The sequence below is a fragment of the Catharus ustulatus genome, chromosome 1 (genome assembly GCF_009819885.2).
Source record: "Catharus ustulatus isolate bCatUst1 chromosome 1, bCatUst1.pri.v2, whole genome shotgun sequence".
Lineage (NCBI taxonomy): Eukaryota > Metazoa > Chordata > Aves > Passeriformes > Turdidae > Catharus > Catharus ustulatus.
In genome coordinates, this window is record NC_046221.1 from 10,299,250 (window position 1) to 10,308,410 (window position 9,161).

Sequence of the window (9,161 nt, forward strand, 5' to 3'; positions counted from 1 at the left end):
GGACAGAGTGTCTGAGTCTTGCACTAGGCAAGCTGGGCTTGTAAATACTTGGGAATTGCTGTACTGGGGGTTTATCTGTGTTAAAGAAACTCTGCTGTCCTGTCACCAGCTATTTTATGCCCATAATTTACAGATATGTGTAACACATGCCCACCCTCATCAGGCTTTTTGAGGTATCTCTTGTGCTCTGCAAAAGCAGGCAGGCCCTCAAGGAACAAAACAAGATTTCCACCAGAAAAGACCATCAGGTGCTGATATTCTGTAAGGTCATGTCTGTTTGTTCTTTGCACCTCTTCCCCTCAGTCAAAGAACACAACTAATCTTTGGAGGCCTGTAAAAAAAATTACTCTGTGCTGCTGAATCCTAGAAATTGTCAAGATGATCTATTCAATACAGCTCTATGAATCCTCTTCCCTCTGGCAGAGCCTTTTTCCATGGCATGAGGATTCATTTCTGCTTTTCAGCCAGCAGGATTCCAGTAAGATGGAAAGTTTTCACACCTGTTATTTTCTAATACTCAGAAAGATAACACAATTAGATCTTGTTCAAGAACTCACAATGCTTTCTTCTCGTTTCATGCTTCAAGTAGTGATCTTGGCATCTCAAACACATTCTGTACCAGAGGGCCTTGATCATCAGGATGTTTTTCAGGGGAAGCATTTTTCTCTATAAACTACTGTTACTCTCATGAAAATTTCTGATTGGTCTGTTTCCTCATCTACCACAGAGCTTTTGTTGAGCTTGCTGGTTACTTCAAGACACAAAGAGAGCTCCTGCTGAAGCAACTATCTTTGAGAAGGCGGGGGGTTAGCGTTTATTCCTCCTGTCTTCCCAGTGCTTCCTTGACTCACCTGTGATGCTGACATCAACACCAACTCTCTCCACTTCCAAATGATGATGGTAACACTTAATTTCAGGTAGTTGGTTTGCTTGAAAACTTGCTATCTTTCTTTCAGTGATGTTTTCCCCTTCTTAGGATGTTGTGTGGTTTTTTCCATCATATTGATGGATCTTATCTTTAGTCCATGCCTTACTTCTCCCTGCTAAGTCTGTATATATGGCTCCAAGCAGGCAGAAAGGAGTGTTTGCTGTTTCATTAGTACTTGTAGCTCCTGCCCAATTAATGGAATCACCCAGAAGGAGAAATGCAGGTTTTTAAGCATCCATAGGTCAAGCACTTGATGGATTGAGTCTGGAGCTGAAGCTCCAGGGTACCCAGGCTGCCCCAACAGTTGTTGCTGAAACATGAAACAAGGACAAGCTGAAAGCACACCTGAGAGTACCAGACTGAGAGCTGTGGCCACCCCTGGGTCATGTGTGCCAGATTTTGGGAGTGGTATGGCCTGTAAAGTGGCAGTGGAGGAAACCCACATGAATGGTGACTAGAAATGTCTCATTGTGACCTACTGACACATATGTTAGACATCTAAACTGAGCATATTTACCTAAGTATGGGGAAATCCCTGTGCACCTCAAGGTACACACAAAAACTGTATCATTTATGCAGAGTTTTTGTGCAATCTCAGTTCTAACTTCCCCTTGGGTGTAAGAGAAAATAGAAAGCTGTTTTATAGGGAAAAGAAAAAAGAAGTTTGTACTATAAGAAGTCTGCATAGCAAGCTCCAGCTGAGTGATTCACTAAGCTAAGTACAGCATGTAAAGTACAGTGTCAGGGAAATAACAGAGCTTTCCCTCCTGGTGGCAGGCAGCCATGGTTGTTGGTACTGGCATGGTCAGCTAACACAGGCTTTGGACACAAACTTAATATTCATCCTTCTGGTATTACTACAGATGGATAAAATCACCATGAGAAGTACCCAGTAGTGAAAAATACATGTTTATACTGTTTTTCTCTCCCTAATCTGGTGAGGTCACTTCTGAGCTGGGGCTGGGAGCATGTCTGATGGCTTCAGTGATGTGCAGGTGGTTCAGTGTTCACTGGACAAATACATCAGGAAATTCTCTGCATCACAGCCAGGCTGCCTGCGTCAGACCAATGCCTGGTGGCACAAAGATGAGCCCAGATAAGACAAATGCAGTGTGACCTAAGAGATGTTTTCTTAACAACCACTTTCTGGCACAGAAGAAGAGTATCTCCCTCCAACCTCCTGTGTCTCTTCTGCATTAAGAGAGGGGGGAGCTCTGAGAATACAGCTGTGGAATCTGAATAGGAGATAACAGTGCAAATGTGTGTACTGATTTTTAATACAAACCCCTGATTTTCAATACACAATGATTTTTTAAAAAAGCTTAATGCTGCCTGTGGTTCCTTTTGCACTTCTAGTGCCTCTTCTCCTGCATGTGGCACAGCAGCAGCACATTTTGGTGTCTGCTATAATGTGGGTAATACTGATTTTTATTAAATTGACTTATAAGGTAGAGTATCCTGCAGAGATAACTCCAATTATATTTTTAAATGAATGGTAGAAGTGATCTTGTATATGTCCATGGATTCTGTGAAGTGAGTTCAGTGGCAGATAGAGGTGAGCTGGAATTCACTGGGATGATATGGGTAGGATAATGGTGGCTGATGTCATGAGACCCACAGCAGGACAGGTGGTCCCAAGAAATCCAGAGGAGGTCCTGCCAAGAAAGCAGTGGGAAACCTACCTGCTGGTACATGGTCCAGCCTGGAGCAAATCAACTAAGAGGAGTAGAGGCAAAATGGATGAATGTGACCTGCCTTGCTTCATAGACCACTAGGGAAAGAAAGGCCTTGTATGGCTCTGCTGATAATCCAGTAACAAGCTTGGGAGAGGCACCTGAACCAATGGTATATAAGCAGATGGAAGTTATAAACATGAAAGAGAATCTTAAATAGGATTAAATGGAAATATCTAATTATGTAAAATACAATCTTTCTACTAAGAAATACAAATTGCAATGAGAAAGAGGAAGGGGGGAAAGAGAAATGAAGCATGTGTAGTTTGGTTAGTTGTTTGGGGTTTTTTAATAGAAAAAAATACACTTTAATTGAAAAGCATACAATTGTAAAAAAATAAACAGAGTAGCATAAAAAATATTTTGTTTCTCCTGGCTTTGTCACTCTTACCTCTTCTGCTCACCAATTTTCTCTCTTTTTTTAAACGCCCAGCATCTTGTTTTATAATTAAATCGTGAGTTCTTCAGGGCAGCAGCTGTATTCAGATATGGAGCAGTAAACAGCCTGCAGCAATAAATACTTACCCTGATTGGCACCACTGAGTAGTATAAACACTGTGTAGGTAATGAGAAAGTCTGAGAGGTGTTGAGTCCTGGATAAACACTGTTCCTTTTCAGCAGCTTACATTGTGGTGGAATTAATTCAAACAGTGCACAAGACTACTTCAGTGCATCAGCTAAAGGCAGGCTGGATGCTGCTTGGAGGTGTGGAAAGTTATGAAGAGCTGGGTGAGCCCCGTGGTGTTATCTGGGAGGAAAGATGCTCTGGGGAGGAGCTGATTTGGAACTTGGAGCCATGCTTCCCATCTTTTAGGAAGGAAAAAAAAAGACAATTGTCTTCTTTTGTGACATTCAGGAAGGATGAGACATCTCTGTATGAGAGTTCCAAACTCCCATCACAGGCAGGAAACCTGAAGAGCTATCCTGCTGACTGCTTCAGTTGTCCACAGTTATTTATTTGAGATATCCTGTAATAGGCCCCGACTTCCAGCTGCCACTTGGGAGGGAGAAAGGTCATGTTTAATATTTGGCAATTCTGTGTAAATATCTTGGATACCAGAGGCAAAGCTGGCACTAGACATCTGAGTTCAGCCAGCTAGTTGGTGTGCCAAGATGTCTGCTGTGGGGTGAAGTGGGCAGGTCTCTGGACTGCAGTGACTGTAGCAGAAGCCTGCACATCCAATCCACATGTGGGCACCTCCTAGGTCTCCCAACCTGCAAGGGCAATATTATTGTCCTTTAAGATGTGCCCCAAGACAAGACTTTGCTTAGTGTCCTTTAAGATAATACATTACAAATGATGCTAACATTGTGAAAGTTCTTGATCCTCTTTTTAAAAGTGAGGGGTCTTAAAGAGGAGCTGTGGTGGTGTGTGTGGGGCTGCCAGATCACCAGGCTGGGCAGAGGGAGCTCACAGGGACAACCACTGCCCTGGCATCGTGCTCTGGCTTGTACACAAGGCTGTGCAGAGAACACAGCTCAGATGTTACTGAAAATGCATTACACTGTTGTTTTGTTTTCTTTCCTTTCCTTTGCCTTAATTTATTTTCCTCAGAAATCATTTCCTTCTGAGTATGTGAATTTACTGCAGCAATAACTACTGTTTACTTACATGTTTGTACAAGACAAGCACAAGGAGCCCCTAGTGTCTGACAAGGACGCTGTGGCAAAACAAATTAAAAATAGAGACAGAAAGCCAGAGTGCAGAGAGCGAGGTTATTATGCCAAGGATGACAATGACCCTCTGAGACAAGTCAGGTCTTCTGAGGTTTGACTCAATACCTCAACAACAACAAAAAAATTCCATGTATGATATCAAAAACTTGTATTTGGATGGTGCCTAAAAGTTGTTGGTGTTTCTGGATATGGGCATACGGAGAAAAGAAACAGTCCTTGACTGCAAAGGACTACAGCATGAGGTGTAAGCAGACAGGAGATGAGAAGGATATTTAATATCACAGGTATTTTGTCTCAGTGTTGGAGCAGGACAGATGGACTGTCTCTGTATCCCCAGATGTTCTTAAAGAGAGAAGGAACTGACTACAACTAAGAGGTTTTTTTATCTGAAAGTCAGTACCAGTATGTTTTTTCACTTAATATAAACAAAGAAAAAGAAGGGTTTGTTCTGCTTCACTGGAGAAAAAAAAAAAAAAAAGCACAATAGAGTTCCATTCAGGAACACAAATAGCAACTGTCCTGTGACTTCTCTATTTAAATGGGTATCCATGGTGAGATCTGCTCTCAGTAGATGGCTGTGGAGTGGTGCTGTGGTTCACGCTGCAGACAGGGAGGAAAAGCATGTGAAAAAATCCCCTTGCAATGAATGAATGAAGAAATGCAACAAGATATCAAGTGTCTGGTGCAGCATGCTGCAAAACATGATTCCTGTGTTCTCCACCACTGCTTTACTGTCCCTTCACACTGCTTTTCCAGGCCCATTCCAATTAAATGCATTCTGTACTTGCAGGCACAGCCCTGACCAACAGATGGTACATAAATAGGTGTAAAAACTGCAGCATCACAAGGGGCTTCCTTGCCAGGCTACACTTCTTGTTTGCTTTCTTCTTTCAGTGTTGGTAGCAGGGAGTAGTAATCTGTTCTATGAGAGCCAAGGCTGGACCAGAGCCCTCCTCAGAGCACACAAGGATGACCTGGTGCTGTAGGAACCAGTGCAGATGTCTGCTGTGCAAGTGGCCTCTAGCTGCAAAAGGAAAAGAGGAGCTGGGGACAAGATTGCTGGACTTCTTGAACCACTTCTTTTCTGGGGAGAATGGCAGACCTGCCTAAAATTCAAGATACTACTGGTATGGCATCAATGCTATTTGTATGAGGGATCTATGAAATAAGAGTAAAAATCAGCTTAAGAAGTCTGAGCTACTGAATTATGATTTCCTGATGCTGGAATAATTATTACAATTGGTGATAACAAAGATCATCTGTCTTGCCAAATACAAGCTTTGAAAAATAGTACCTTATAACTCCAGAATAAGCCAAAATTGGGTTAAGGAGTTAAATGCAAAAATATTACTCTTGGGCTGTTATTTGTATTCTGCATTAAAATACTGAGGGTTCACACGTTTCACATCTTACCAGCTAGAAAGTGTCATGTATCATTTAAAAGTGTTATATTCTGCTAGTAAATGGAATGTAAAACCCTCTTATAGATTGTGACATTCACTGTAAAATTATTAGCAATGCTAATGGCTGATACAAATTGTAAAATATTGATAAATCAGTGTTAATGCATTGAATGCTATCAAAAGTGGTAGAAAAGGTGTTCCTGACTTTGAGACACAGATCTGACCTATACATTTTTAGAAGGTTTTGCCTAAGTGCTAAAAATGGAAAATATTAATAAAAATTGAATTTCTCTTTGCTGTCATGCAAAGAAGCCTCAGAAGCCTCCAAAGCTTTTGTATCCTTTTACCCTTCATTGTCATATTTTGCTTCCATGTCCAGCCTGGAAGCAGACTCATGAGTAAGCATTTGGTTTATTCAAACCAAGTCAAGAGTTAGGTACTAACTCCAGCTGCTACCAATACAGCAGCCATTGAAGTGAAAGCATGTTCAAAAGACCTAATTTTGAAAGTGTTTTCCTGTGAAATCCAGCCAGCTTTTGAAATCAGACTTTCACTGTCTACCCTAAACCAACCAAATGTTACAAAATCTGGAAAAGCAGCTAAGGAATCCTGCTGGTGCAGAATGATTATCTTGCATAGCTTCTCTCCTGTGTGTCAGGGCATGCCAGGGTAGGTGTTTGTGGTGTGCTGTGGTCCTCACTGTTCTTTAGGTCTGAGCTCAGTGTGGTCTGCATGGACAGGCTGCCCTTTTATTTGTGTAGCAAGTATGGGAAAAGGCAGAACTCAGCAGCGCTGGCAACAAGCACTAGACAGGAGGAACAAAATCAGATGTCTGGGGTTCTGCAAGGGAGAGGCAGGCAAGGTTTATCAGGAGGTGGAGGCAAACCAAAGCAGGCAGAGGTGGCTGCTGGTGCAGTCCTGAGGGAGGGCAGGGGTGTGACAGCAAACCCAGCCCGGTGCCACATGGGCTGCACTGGGGAGGCACAGGCAATGCCTGCTGGTTTTGATCTCTGCTAGGGAAGCAGATGCCTGTAGAGTCAGAAGCAAACTCCTGTGGTTTCCAAATGCTCATATATAGCATTCTAGCAAGTTGGAGCAGATGGCAGGTCTGACTACCCTGGGCCCCATTTCTGGGCACTGGCTGCAAACCCTTGCAGCCTCTGAGGAATGGTGTGGGTATGTCTGCTTAAGGAATGGCATCCCGGGATTCCCTGCTCCCTTCCACTGTCTCTGTCTAGGTTTTGTGGCATGCTCAGCACTCTGGAACACGTGCCCCATGCTGGTGCCACAGTCTGGGAACACTCCTGAGCTGCCCTGGCAGTCCCATATACCCCAGGTTGTTCAGCAGGGGTAGGATGGGTGTGGCTCCAAGACAGAGGAGTTACTCTGCTTCTCAGGTGGAGACGTGTGAGAGCAGACATAGCTGGACTGTTTGAATGCCTTCCAGAAGATAAATCATCCGTGAGCACTGCTGCAGTGAGCTCAACAAGCACAAAAAGTAGGGCACAGCTGATTTTCCATCACCATTCACTTTAGTAGCAGAGTAGATGTTTCAGAGCAGCCTTGGTCACTGACTGGGAGGATCTCCCAGCCAAGAGTCACCACCAAATGCATCCACCTTCCCAGTGTAGCTGAGGGCTGAGACAAACCACACAAGTTTTGTGGCACCTGACTATTCTTCTAGGACAGCCAAAATATGCACTCTTTTCCTTTTGCAGTTTGAGAGGACCTGTATGGAGGAGGTGGAATTGGAAACAAGGTTTTACCTTATTGCGCATGTAGCTTACACAGAAACCTACAGTGTTAAAGGGATTTTTAAACTTTGCTCATTAGCTTGTAGAAAATCTCTGTGTGCAACCACTGAGCTATCCTTAGGCAAATATTGTCTTCTCAAGTGAGCCTTCTTAGATTCTCCAGCTGTTGCTAGATGGACTTAGCATTTATATCTTTCATGGTGTATTATGTGTATCTTTGTCTTTGGAGACAGCTGAAGCTGAATTTGTCTATCTTATTAGCCATGTGGCAAGTAAACCCTGTGCTTGGCTTTTGTACAGGTGTCCATCACAGACAAAAAGGGAAAGGAGAGAAAAGGCAAGAAAAGCCTGTCAGAGAATTGAAGGGGAAGCTGGAGCCAGTCCTGGTCAGTCCTCCTTTGCAAAGTTTCATTTTGGGTGACTTGAACTGGCAGGTGAGGGCACTTCACTCTGAGGGCTGCACAGAGTGTGGGGCTTTGGCAGTTTTCTGGAGGTTTGCCAGTGACACAGACTCTGACAGAAGGAGATGAAAAGCAACTCAAAGGGACAAAGCAGCAAATGAAGTAATAGGAAAATAAAATGATGAGAAGAGGAAAGCACCTCCTAAAGCTGGCAAGTAGAAAATTAATTTCAACCTGAAACTGCCACTTTACCAGGACGAAATAAGAAAAGTTCTCTCAGGAAATAAGCAAAATGCTCAGAAATTCATGTTTCAACAGTGAAGTTCAACATGAGCTTCAAATGCCTCAGGGAAATGGCAGGCAGATCAGCAAATAACGAATTGCAGAACTGAAGTCAGATGTAATAAAAGCCTCAGTACCCCTTTGAGATAATATTTGCTTTCACCTGGAGAGGTTCCTGAGAGAGTTGTGGGAGCTTGAAAGAAAGCACTAGCTCCAAAACTGCAAACCTCAGAAGCAGGAAGAAAATAATTGCCTCCCAAAGAAACACACAGGTAAGAAGATGCCTCCGCTGGGAGAGGTCAAGTCAGTAACAACCATGTCTTTAGTCATCTCTGAAATCCTGAAATCAGAAAGGCGGTCATGCAAGACAAAAAAGAATTGCTTTAAGGGCTGAAATATTTTTCTCTATATTAAAGATGAGACCAAGCCATGAAGTACAGCTCTAGCTTGATTTCCAGATCCAAAATTCACAAAAGATTGGATTTGGGTTTTCTTGGGCTGGGCAAATTCATCTGGATCTCTCAGAGTTTGGTAATGTTTAGTTCTTCGGGTTTTTTTTTTTGGTCTCAGGTTTTGCTCCAGACCTAGACAGGTGTGTAAAATCCTCCACAGAATGGAACCAAGAGCAGATTTGAGGAACCAACAGCAGCTCTGAAGAGCAAGAACATTGTTCCATTGTCACTGTGCCTGTGCTCATCCTGCTTTTTGTTGAATGTGGTTGCACCACACAGTTGCTGCTAGCATTGCAGGTATAGTTCATGCATCTGTAATTATAGAGATGCTAATCATGGTGAAGGCTAGTAAGCTTTTGGGGCTGGGGGCATAGATGGAAAGCTCTCCTCACCAAACCCTCACTCATCAGCTGATCTCATCTTATTGGGACACACAGTTTATTTCTAGGAGGCTTCACCATGGGAAGCCATGCTACAGGATACATGGGGACAGGAGGAACTGCTCACCATCTGTCCCCCTTCCCTTCCTTG